Source organism: Rhipicephalus sanguineus, chromosome 7 (genome assembly GCF_013339695.2).
Source record: "Rhipicephalus sanguineus isolate Rsan-2018 chromosome 7, BIME_Rsan_1.4, whole genome shotgun sequence".
Classification (NCBI taxonomy): domain Eukaryota; kingdom Metazoa; phylum Arthropoda; class Arachnida; order Ixodida; family Ixodidae; genus Rhipicephalus; species Rhipicephalus sanguineus.
The window spans coordinates 121,350,868-121,361,311 of NC_051182.1; the positions used below are offsets into that span (position 1 = coordinate 121,350,868).

General features: G+C 43.4%; 1 long non-coding RNA gene across 1 annotated transcript; it reads right to left on the reverse strand.

Moving 5' to 3' along the window:
• Window positions 1–223: 223 nt before the first annotated feature.
• Window positions 224–9,180, reverse strand: LOC119400877 (uncharacterized). The gene is made up of 3 exons (XR_005185294.2): window positions 9,063–9,180; window positions 5,230–5,344; window positions 224–399 (listed from the first exon to the last, which is right to left on the reverse strand). It is a non-coding gene; the product is annotated as an uncharacterized LOC119400877 (long non-coding RNA).
• Between the last annotated feature and the right edge of the window lie 1,264 nt (window positions 9,181–10,444).

The following is a 10,444-nucleotide window of genomic DNA, read 5'->3' on the forward strand; positions in this document are numbered from 1 at the left end:
CAAGCCTGTAATTTGGCATAAACGACGGTAACGTGCAAATGAACGTACCCAGCGAATTTCATTGAGATCCATCGACCTCGAAAAATCGCCGGAGTTGGCCTTTAACTAATGTCAATAATGCTGCACTAGGGAAAATATTTCACGCAAATTCATTTGTATGGATTCAAGCAATTTATTTAAACCATTTCTAAAACTCTACTGATGTTAAAGAGGCTCGTATTGGATGTTGTGTTACTCTTAGGCCCTTTATTTCACTTTTTTTTTTTGAGGCACTACTACCGACCAAATTTACGGCATATCGACGCAAACTCCAGGTCCGTCTTGATCGGTTCGCCCATTTGGCTTGCATATACAGTCCTTGGGGCACCCTTGGTGTTCCCCATTTTTCATGTAGTTGCACTGTAATAAAGAGAGGAAGTGTTTCAAGCGTTGAATAAACATGTCAAGCTAATGTTTGTAGGAAGTTTTACATTGGTTGCTTCAGTAACTGGTGCATAATAGACGTTGCCTGTGCTACACCATTTTGTCCGTGCTGAATAATTTGAACATGAACAGTGCGACATTATGAGCCATGACAGTACCATTATAAAAGTGACCACCAACAGATGTTTTCTCGTACCTTCTATTTACAGAGCAACGTACCTTCGCTTGCGCTTGTGCTACATTCTTTTCAATTTTGTGGGTTGAGATATTGTACTAATATGTTGGCAAGGGAACAAAGAGGTGTTTGCAGATGTCGTAATTTACATTAGGCGAACTAAATGAAGCTAGGGCGGCACATATGAAGCTTAGAACAGAAACCCAGTGGTTAGTTAGAGCAGCTGAATAGTCAATGTTGTAACTCAAGGTACTGGTATAACGATCTCTGCATCGGTGGTTTCAAGTGGTAGCTTGAATGAATGGTGGCTGCTTCCATGGGCAGTCGAACTGCGCGAAAAATGTTGGGGGCGACGAAGCGAGGCGTAGTCGCAATAAATGTTTGTTTGCGACGTATGTGGTTTCGAGAAACAAGAGAAAAAATGCCAGGCCTGCGCTGAAACCGCAGCACAGTCACAGCGAAAGCTGGAAGAGCGGCGTTTCTAGAGCCCGGTAAGCTCTCTTGGGTCTACAATACAAGTACACTAGAAAGGTACCCACCACGCCATAAATCACAATTTTTGTGAAGTTGGGAAGCACCTACTAAGCCATTAGTCGTCATTCTGCGGAGAAGCGAGGCACCACCTACACGTCTGTAAGGCATTATGTGCACTTTGTTGATGCGACGACTGATGACGATGAAGAATTATGGCTCAGCCCTTTTTAATGGATTGGAATCTCTAAACGGCCCACCAGTTATGTAATTTGCATTGGGTGACGCCCGGTCGCTATTTCCCTCTCCCGTCATGCTGTATAACATACGTTGACGTGGGAGAGAGCCGGGGGGGCGAACAACTTTGCTGAGACCCCGAGGAAATGGATCATGTGCTTATGGGCTTCCTTGGCAACCAATACAAGTGCACTTGCGAGGAACCCACTACGCTATAAATCATTGTATTTTTTTAGAAGTAGGGCAGCAGGCGCTGTGCCATTTTTCGTCATCCTACGGAGAGCGTTGGTACCTGCTAAACGCATGTAAGGCATAATGCGCACTTTGTTGATGCTGTGCCTGAATGCGATGAAGAATTATGGCAGAGTCCTATGTAATGAGTTGGAAGCAATCAATAAACTACTCGTTGCGCAATTCGCATTGTGTGACGCCTGGTTACAGAATTCGCGTTGTGCGACGCTTGGTGCTTATTTTACTCTGTTACCACGCTATATTGCATATGCTAATGTGGTTCCTTCCCGACATGAAGCCTGATAGGACCTTTTTGCAGAGCAGTTTCAAGCACCGGCATGGCTCAGAGGTTGAATACTGGGCTCCCACGCAGAGGGCCCGGGTTAGAACCTCGTTCCATCCTGGAATATTTTTTCTTATTTCGTTTTTTTTTTTTTATTTCGAGCGATACTGGTTACGGACACCGGCGGCGGACAACTACGGCGCCAAAAACGGCCGGTGAAATGATGTCATAACAGCTTTTGCTGTAAAACAGACAGTACATGGTAATAACCTTGACTTTTCCACAGAAACTTTCAGAAAGAACATGACTGCAAGTGTTATTGAGGGCTGACTGCAAGCAGTTGATTGCGATACTGCACTTGGCAAGTTTCGAATGAGCGCTGCTCTACTGCAGTAAGCAATTTTTCGATCTGGGGTCGAAAGAGATTTGAATAACAGAAACTGTTATGGTGAACAAAATCTGTTTGCGGATTATGTTGAACTTAATTAACATAATACAATATTAAGCGCCAGGAAATAAAGTCTTATTGCCGCACAGCAGTGCTTATTCGAAACACGTCAATAGCAGTAACGCAACGAACTGCTTGAACACAACCCACACTAAGATTTGCAGTCATTCCGAAAGTTTCTGTAGCCAAGTTCTGAGACAAAAGCCTACGGGTCACACACCCGAACTTACAAGTGCCGTATACCGTCCCTCCTGCAAAATATTCAACGTTTCAAAGCAAACGACAAGCCTATGAGAGCTGGCCTGCCAGTAAAGGCTGTCCCATATGTACACCAACTATAACTATCACACAACATTAAGCGAATCGCAAAGAAAACAAAGAAAACGCACAACGTTCAAGTTGTATTTGCTGCTTCATGCAAACTGTCCAAGTAGTGTGCTTTGACTAACCGAGACAAACGCCATCTTTGCGTCACACAGCGCCGGAACAAGTTTACAGAATGGGTTTCTAACCTTTTTTAGAGCATTCCCCTGAGGTGTCGTCGCCAGTACATCGGTTAGACCAGGCGATGCTTTAGTGAGATAGCTAATGAACGTAATTTGAACGTGCGCAATCAGACGGTAGGATTTGTGGGTGAGCATTGCAAGCGCTGTGGCTGTACCCCTGATTTTGAACGCACGCAGTTCCATAAGAAAGGGAAAGATAAATTTGAGCGCCGAATTGTGGAAGCTTTTTTTTTCATCCATAAAAAAAGAGACAGCTGCGTAAACAGGCCTTCTATCGTTTTGTCTGACGCAGAGATTGATAAGAGAAAGGCCTTATTTAATGCGTCGCAACTTCACTCGCAGATCCCAGGTTTTCTTTTTTATCTCTTGCATTTTTCAACGGTGTTCATGCCTTTTCACGCGAAGCGTCCATCAGTTGTTAACGTTTTCGTTAAACTTTGCCCCCTAGTGCTCTTTCATTCCTGCACGCGTGCTCCATGTGAACGCTGTGCTCGGTTAAAAATTTCTTTAAAGATTGTTTTTATCGCTGTTTGTCACTTCTGGTGGAATGTGATTTGTCACAATGAATTTTGAGCGACTATGGTACATATATTTCCACTGAAGATGGTGATAACGATTAGTTGTAAGTCAGCGCCCAGCGTATGTACTATGTCTACGAAGTGGGTGCCCTTTGAAGACGCGGACAGAGAAGAGACAGGGCACAGACTTCCCTGTCCGCGTCTTCAAAGCGCACCCACATTACCGCCCGTGTGGTCGTACCTCCTTCTCTCCTCGTCTTTTTTGTCTGGTCCAAATGTCAAACAGTAAGCACCAACTAGGCCAAACGCAAATTCCCCTGCACCCACATCGTCGACATGCAGAACCAACTAGCCCAGTTAAATGCGCTCACAATATGTGCTATGTGTTTCTGTCCGTGGGTTTTTTTAGAGCTGCACCCAAAAAGCTTAACGTGAACAAGTGTTTCTATTGCGAATAAATAGACACTCTCCGCGGGTTTTTGCCGTCGTCGCCAGCATGCCTTTCTATATATATATATATATATATACACCTGGTGTGAGCGCTGACGGCATAGTTCAGTTTCTTCACCTGTGCATAACAATCACCGTTTGTTGCGCTGGGTGCTCTGTCTTTGTCTCGCGCGCCTGTGTTATAAATACAACAATCGTACCGTCGTACGTGCCATCGCCTAAGATATATATATATATATATATATATATATATATATATATATATATATATATATATATATATATATATATATATATATATATATATATATATGCGTGTTGTGTGTGTGTCTATAGACGTGGCTGTGAAGAAAGCCCACTGGCTCCTTCAGTAAAACATAAGCGAAAAAGCACGACGTACGTTAACACACCTTTAATATAATCCCAAACGTTTCGGCTGGTGGGCCAGCCTTTGTCAGTGCAACGCACTGTCCCACTAGCATTCTCCCGCATAACAACGGTGAGGTATTTATAAAAACCATTTACCGCTGGCGGTAGCCAGAGGTTTCAAGTAGTTCAGCCTTACAGAGGCTTGTTCACTATCACCCGCGAGATGTTGCAAGGGGCGTGTTAGTTCAATAGGCCGTCGCCACGCTCGCCTTTCGCCGGTGTTTGGTGCACGCCTCCGCCCTGTACTTTCATATACAGGGCATGGTCGCCCGTGATCGCTCGCATATTCATTGAGGAGGGAGGTTTGCGCGATTTCTGTTTTGACCGCTAAGATTTTGTTGAAGCCATAGACCGCATGAAGGTCACTTCACTCGCCGTAGCGGCCGTGTTTGGGAAAGGACTGAGCTGCTAGGCTTTCTTCTTAGCTCATTTCAATTTGTTGCTATGGCATTCATTCCTTCTCCCTTGCGGCGAAACTGTGACTTTCTTGCATGAATCGGACTGAAATGCACGACAGTAAAACCCGACTATATTGAACTGGGGTAAATAAAATTATTCTTTATATCGAACTATTTTCTAAGATGAAAGATTTCGAGAACAGGTTCTTATTACGTGTGGAAACACAAAGCCCTAAGAAGCGGGGACATAAACAGGAGGCACAAAGGAAAGACGCTCAACTTTCAACTGAGGTTTATTGAAAAAACGTGAAGATTAATAATGCCAACCAGTAAGAGCGATAACATTGCGTGCACCCGATAACAAAATTGTCAAGACCTCACCATGAGCACCGCATCATGGCCAAGCACCAAAGCAGACTCGTTAGTGCTCGTTTGTTTCGCATCAAGTGTGAACCGACTTGACCAAAGAAATGTCTTGCTACGGAAACACAAACTTTGAATTCAGTGAAAAATGCAGTAACACTTCGAGAATAAATAATAACGTACACCGATAAGTCACAATTTCACGCTTCCAACAACAATAATACAGCACATATGTGCGCCGGAAAGCTTAACCGAACTTTAAACACCGGCCAACCAATACGCAATAATGTATCTCACCGGTTGGTTACTGCAGGCTGTTCCATGCAGCCCTCCGCTGTCGATCGAAGGTGGAGGGTAGTGCGAGTCATTGCCATAAGGATGCCAGCTGCTTAATTCGACGAAGTGTTGGTTTCTGAAAACACGAGCGCACGATGGCATTACTTAATCACCCTACAAAGCAAAGTGACTCGCTACATCACAGCTTGCTTCCAAGCACTGCAGTGCGTCATAACCCTCCCGTTTCTTCATTGTATTGTATCATGGACATTGTGGTACTCATTAGACAAATAGCACTGAGCCTTTCGACAGAGCAGAATTTCTGGTGTTCAAGCCAGTGACGTCATAGGACAAGAAACCGCCCCATGTGTATATTGCCAGGCGCGCTTCTTTTATTAGTGTTATCTAAGAAGTCCGTTGCACGCGTATCCGCTGCCTTGCGCTAGCCGTGCCCTAATGTCTGGGAACCTTCAAATTATGTTAGAATCTTCTTATAGGCTTGAGCGCGCAAACGCGAACAGCCGAGATTATTCTGGAACTAATGGGGCCACTAGCGATAGGGATCGAATGTTCGATGCCGCATGTAGAAAATGCTGGCGCGCCTTGCCCCGGTTCAGTTTATCGATGGCCGACGCCATGTTCGCCGCTATCAGCGTACAGCGTATATTGCTGCAGTTTGAGTTTTCATTTCCCGGCCACAAGTCTGGCCAAATAAAGAGTTTCATGTTGAGCACCCGGACTGCTGCTTTCCTCACCGGCACTACCCCGTGACAATAGCATGTAAATCAATTGTCTCAATATATGAAAACCTTAAAATAGAGGATACCTACTTAAATATTGAAGCGCATGAATTAAGATATTCCCGGGAAACGTAAACTAAAGTATTACCATACAAAAATAAACAAAAAAAATCTGCTCTTTAATACCAAGCGTAAACTCACTAAAAATTCGCTTAAATATATTTGGTGAGGTTTCATGTAACACAAGCTTGCGTGCACTGTCATATAACAGTTAATTTAAATTTACGCTCCGATTCACAGCATCTTTGTTACTTGGCAGGTTAAATACTGCTATGTACTTGACAAATACGGCGACCAGTAAATACTGAAATGGAGAAAAAGGTGATTGTTGTATATTTGGAAATATTGAGTCGCCTACAACATCCAAACAAGGTAGATGTTAATTTTTATTATAACACACAGGCCGCTGTACGACACACTTTGCGCGTAGGCTCTTAATTAGTTCTCATTTTGCAAGCTTTGTGACATTCAGATAAAACTTTTACTTTTTGCAACAGCCGAAATAGTGTACTGCAATAAAGTATCTAATGTGACGCAATTGAATGTTTACCTGTTTTTACCTCAGAAGAGCTTACGAGAAGGCGCTTTTAGGTTAATGTTACACTGTCATTCATTCCATTACTCCAAAGAACGGACAGGCGCTCAGTCGCATTGCCGCTTGTATTAACGCGATAGCCTCAAAGAGCCCGTGTCGCAGAAATTCCGTTGTCGGCGCCGGCGTTCGGCGTACTTTCAGACGACCGTGAACAAGTAAGGAAACGTCGATTTATTAACGTAGGGATTAAAATACGTCGCAAAAAAAAAAGACTGCGCGCAGCCTGCCAATATTTCATATCGCCGATGTGCATCCCCCTTTTTATCGTGATCTCAACCTTTTTATTTCTTGTTTACATTTTAAGTACTTACGGAGGCGCTTACACAGCAGCTGCTGAAAATTTGCATCTAAAGAAAGGCTGTTGCTTGTAACGACTACTTGATTTATCTAAAGGATATCACACGTCATTTGTCATGCGCTTAAAGCTCCGAACAACGGAACTGAACCGAAGGAGGAGGCTTGGCAACCGAACACGCGCAGCGTGCGGTATCATACATTGTGCTATAACGCAGACACGGATGTCGAAGACCGAACACTGATGCTAGTGATCGAAAACGGGCCCGAAAATCATTTTGCGTGCGCCGACGTGATAGAACAGTCAGGAAAAGAAAACCTCGCCATACATGCAGATGTACGCATTCATGGCTAGCAGACGAGACCAGCAGCAATCGACACTGAAGGTGCTCCTGATGGCAACTCCGCTCAATGTTGTGGGGCATTTTGCTTGAACATTTTGTACGAACTGTTTTATGAACTTTCCGGCTAATGTTTCAATAACTCGAGCAGGGCAGACTTGCCGGCAGCATCGCGCAGCCTTCACGTAGTGAGCCAGCGCGCGCGAGGAGCGGCACCCGACTCTGGCCTCTGACGTCACACGCGAGAAGGCGCCACTCAAAGGTGTTGGGACGAATACCGAAGACGGCAGCGGGTCAAGCTCGTGAAGCGCTGGCTAGGCGCCAAAGGAAAGCCGACAACCGCGAAGTGCGACGTCACCAAGCTGAGGCTATCAGCCAGAGGAAAGCAGAAGACTCCGAACATCGAGCTCGCAAAGCTGACGGAGCATGACAACGAAGGTTTGCCGCCACTACTGAGGGCAACGAGAGCCACTGCAAGGAGTGCATCAAGGGTAATTAACGCGTAAAGACAGCGTCGCTGTACGACGATCAACATTGAAAAGAGAGGCCGAAAATTTTTTACAAGCACGAACATAGACAAGGTCGGTTCTAGGCCCCATGGGCGTAGCCAGAAATTTATTCCTGGGGGGATTCAACAATCCTTTATGCATGTTCGTGCGTGCGTTTCTATGTGTGTATGTATGTATGCGCAAGCAAAGCGAAATTTTTTTGGGGTGAAGGGGGGTTTGAACCACCAACCCCCCCCCCCCCCTCCTGGCTACGCCCCTGCTGTCCCCCCTCCCTCCCTGAAATAAATTTCTGTCTACGGCCAAGCTCGCTCCTGCATCGCTTACTATAATCGTTGTGGTGAATTTGTACCTAAGCCAATATAGTCATAGAATTGTCATCCAGTTACTGAGCAAAATGCAACTCTACTACAGTAATACCAGTGAACAAAAGTTTTCTATCAGCCATAACTACCTAGATTTTCTCATTCAATAAGTGGGCCCGGTTGATACGGGGAATTATGTGGCACATGGCTAATACACCAATACGGTACATTCTGTAAGACACGAGTATAAAAGGAAAGACCGGCTCTTTTAATATTTGTTAACTCATTCTTTCTTCATCTGGAAGGCGAAATTAGGCCATGATTAATTTTAACACTTCAGTGAACTAACTGTACGTAGATAAGATAATTCCCACAGAGATTATACTTGGTATAGCGACTGTACATATATGGTTCAAAATTACATAACTGTACGATATACAGCGAACCAATGTGCGGGGCGGAAGAGGGGTCTGCCGGGGCCAAATGTCTTGCCGCGCCCAACTCAGCGATACCCAGAAGCGTAAAAGCTCCAGCTATAGCGTCGTGGTATTTGTCCTCTCTTCGTCGTGTCTTTCTGTCACTATTTTTTCTACTCCGGTAAAGCTTATGCAACAACTTACTTGTCGCATCCACAAGCCAAATATACGTAGCCAGTAGAACTTATTATAGGCAGCGTGTGGCGCTATAATTTCTTGCAGTCATTAGGTCAAATCCTCCGTAATTTTACATCGAGCGAGTGGCATGAAGGCATCTTTTAGAGGTCTAAAAAATGGCTAGCTTTCATTTTGAGAACTACAGGTGGTACTGAGGGTCATTTTCAAGGCACATAAGAGCTCAGAAATGTGGACATGCGCAACGTGAAAGCACCCTAAAATGTTAAGGCTCGCTTAGCCCAGAGAGCAGGAAAATATATTCTTAAGCAGACTTCAGTTCTACGGGATAATAAAAAGTTAAAATACTTGTCGTGACGTAAACTTGCTTTCTGCATTACATCAATATTTGTTCTTACTTACATCAAAATCATTGTCATGGCGATTAACAATGTTGCAGGTATCGCAGCAAACATTATTTTCTCCAAAGAAACTGGATACACAGTAATAAGAGGTAAATGTATGATGCCGGTAACACTGTCTCCTTTTTATACTCCAAGTCACCTAGTGCTGAAAAGCGGACGTCATCTGGAACTTTGGAAAGAAACAATGAAACAACCAGGACGAAAGCTATTGATGCTTTTGTTTTGCTGACATATTATGCTTAAGGTTACGCCGCCTGGACCGCTTTATTTCTTCTATGCGCTGATGACGACAATGTCGCAATTGTTATGACTTAAAAATAAGTACCAAAACTGAAGCACCTGTTCGCTGAATTGAAAAGAGAACGCTACAATAGGCGACAATTTCAGCGGTGCAAAATAAAAAAGTACACATGACAAATAAACCCTCTAAAATCGAACTTCTCCGATTGTTTAAGCGATGACTTAAAACAGAAAGGCGAAAGATTCTCGTTTACCTAGCATTGTAATATAGAAGCTCATTGTCCAAAGCAGTACAGTCATGATCTTAGTAAGTCTCATGGCGTAAGGATTTGCCAATACAAGTACAGATATTTTAGTATTCCTATGGCAACAACAAAAATTACGATTTCGCAGCAACTAAAAACATTATAAGTAGTCCACCAAGGCGACTGGCGTTACATTAGCAACAACCGTGGTTAGGCAGATAATAAAACGAAAGTGTAAGCACATGCCAAGTTCACTACGCCCTTCACGAATTCACAGAAACGTATTTTTAATGCTGTAAAATGCAAAGCTCTCGAGAAATTTTTTTAAAAGTAAAAAATAATGCAGAACTTTGTCACTTCTGCAAATATTTTTAGAAAGCGTCAGTAAGTTTATTAAGTGAGGAAAAACATGTGTTACAGTTTGGGGTAAGTGGCAGAGCTGGATACCGTATTCAAAAAAGATTTTTTTCGTAAGCAGAGGATTCTTTAGGTTAGGCACTGCAAGTGATATCTTATTGTTCAGTAGTCTAAAAATGAATGGTCTTCTTCGTGACGTATATCATCGTGATGAGTCATTTTTTTTCGCATTGATCGGCCAATTTCTAATAATTATTGCCCTCATTTGCTATAGAGTATCATTGGTTGAGTGGATAGATATATTAATTAGTGTATTTTATTGATCGATTATAGCACTGAAGGAGCGTTTGCATATGATAATTAAACAAGAAATTTACATTTATTGCTCTCTTCTGTAAGTAACATAGTCGTTCACAATCATGATTTTGTTTTCTTATCTTCCAAAAAACAACGGAGCCTAATAAAGCGGGAAAGCAGGAAGGTCTCTTGAAGTAGAGTAATTGTGAGTTCAGTTAAGCCGTATTTATTTGAGAATTTC